Genomic DNA, 2,500 nt, shown 5'->3' with positions numbered 1-2,500 from the left:
TCTTTCAACTTCACACTTTGCACTTATACAATATATAACACTGAGCCCCCATATAAAGTATCCTTAGCTAGTGTATAAATATATAACATTTCGAACAATGGACATGTTCCCAGGATTCACTGGAGGCTGAAGCCTATGTCAGCGCTCACTGGGGAAAATAAGATACCCTAAATAACAAATGTCTGATTATTATTGAGCATGGTTTATTATTACTTTATATTTAAGTTGCCAAAACTACTTGTTTTAATCATTTGTGTTCAAATATCCTCTTAAAATAAAAGTTTTATTGTCAACCCAACAATATACACTCAAGTATACAGTGGGACGAATTATCGTCCTCCTGGATCAAAGATGCAAACTGTAAAAATAAAATGAAAAAGTAAAAATAAAAAAATAAACTAAGTACAACAGTATTGTAGTTGAATAGAAACAGAATAAGAATAGAAAAGAATGAGAATAAATAAATACACAGTTCTCAATCATAATTAGTTAAACAGTTCTGTATCCATCATTACAACACTGATTTAATAAATGTGAAAGTCAAAATAAACACACACACACACACACACACACACACACACACACACACACACTTTGCTCTATTTAACGTCTGTAAAAGCTGGTAAATATCAGTTTAACAAACTTCACAAATCCACCACAGACACTGGCTCTTTGATGCTGCCACTGATAGCTTTGGTGTGAGTCTAACTGTATTTCCACATTTGTGTGTGTATGTGCGCTCCAGTCTCGAGAGAGGCACAGCTCGTTGATTTTCTCAATGGAGGCTGTCTCCTGCACTTGGCCATATATGCACGTGTGTGTGTGTGTGTGCGCGTGTGTGTGTGTGTCCATGCGGACTGTGAAAACAACCTGCCGGTGGGTTGCATTATATCTTGGCTTTCAAGTATGTGCAGTTTCCTATCAGTTCGGTCCATCTAGTTTCCTTTTTCAGATTGCTACAAATACACATGAACAAACACACTTCCTTGTGTGTGGGTGGATGCATGTGTTTGCATGTCGCCCCTCCAGGATTTATTGTTGTTCATCACTGTGGCCCAAAGTAAATGGATGACGTATTAGCCTTGTTTTCTCTCCTCCTATTGTCTGCAGATCATCTGGAAGTGTTTTAAAGGCCAATGGCTCTCAAGTGCGGGACACTGAATCATTCAGAGACTTCACATAACAATATTTCCATTGTTTATTTGTCTTTTTTTTATGTCAGTGTTTTCTCCCCGTCTGGTTGGAGGGGGGAAAAGGAAATCAAGAGGAGCAGGGGATTAGTTTGTACAAGAATAAAATTGTTGTATCCTTGATTTTTGCTGGTCAGTGGTCAGTCTCATATTTCTTTTTCTTTCTCTTTTTAATTTTTTGCTAAGAGCATCTCTGAATTATCAGCTTTTGTTGAATTTCAAAGACACCCAGCTCTCTCTATCTCACACGCAGTCAGCAAAAAATAATTCAAATATTATAATACATCATTATAAAAATTATTTCTTTTTAGATGTAAAAACTACTTTAAAATTTTTGCTTTTTTGTAAAATTATCTAAATCTTGTGTGTATATAGTGTGTGTGTGTGTGTGTGTGTGTGTGGGTGGGTGGGAGAGAGAGCAGTAAAAAGACACCCTGCATGTGTGTGAGTTTGTCGGTCTTCTTGCTTTGTAAGCGTGCAGTAGGTGGGAATTATTCTTTGTGTATGAATGAATGTAACCATTTTTGTGTGCATGTGGCTGCTCATCCCGCCGTGTGTATGGTTGTGTGTGCATGTGTTTGTGTTGGCTGTGGCCAGCGGAGATCGATGGTCTGTAAAGTGGATTCCTTATTGGTCTGTTTGCTTTGGCAGCTCTTGAAAGAAGCCCACTGATTATACTCCCAGATGTGTCTCACACACACACACACACACACACACACACACACACACACACACACACAGCTCACTGTTTCTTGCTTTCATGTCAGTGTACATATATGTGGAGCTGACAGAGGGGGGTATACATGCTTACCATCCTTCAAGCTTTTATGATCTGGCAGGTTACATCCTCACATCTTCTCAGATACTCGCTGTTTGTCTCTTTCTCACACATACACACAAATACGCACTTAATGGAACACAAAATGGCAACACTGTGACACTGCCACAGGAGGAATGGCTTCTGCAGCAGTGTAAGACATCCTTGATGTAGGGAAGTTTACATTTTATGAGCGAGGTGCAGGTGGAATGGTGCAAGGCTGAGAAGATGCCATGTCATAGACTGTATCAAACCAAAACACGGAAACGGTCACTGGTCACTACGTTCACACGCAATCGCTTCTTGAGTGTTATTACACATGACTGCAGCCCAGGGCTTCCTGGTTAGCATGCTAGCTTCAGTAAATATCTGGTCAGCACCACCTATACTGTGAGGGAAAATGATTTGAACCCCAGCTGATTTTAGAAGTTTGCCCATTAACAGAGAAATGATCAGTCTATAATTTCAGTAGTAGGTTTATTTGAACAGTGAG

At 39.4% G+C, this 2,500-nt stretch overlaps 1 protein-coding gene across 2 annotated transcripts in view; it reads left to right on the top strand.

Annotated features, from left to right (window-relative positions):
- Positions 1-2,500, top strand: part of bcas3 (BCAS3 microtubule associated cell migration factor) — a 314,780-nt gene that overhangs the window by 261,559 nt on the left and 50,721 nt on the right. The gene's annotated exons all lie outside the window — the stretch shown is intronic.

Source organism: Maylandia zebra, linkage group LG14, assembly GCF_041146795.1.
Source record: "Maylandia zebra isolate NMK-2024a linkage group LG14, Mzebra_GT3a, whole genome shotgun sequence".
Classification (NCBI taxonomy): domain Eukaryota; kingdom Metazoa; phylum Chordata; class Actinopteri; order Cichliformes; family Cichlidae; genus Maylandia; species Maylandia zebra.
This window is presented reverse-complemented; position numbering and strand designations above follow the sequence as displayed.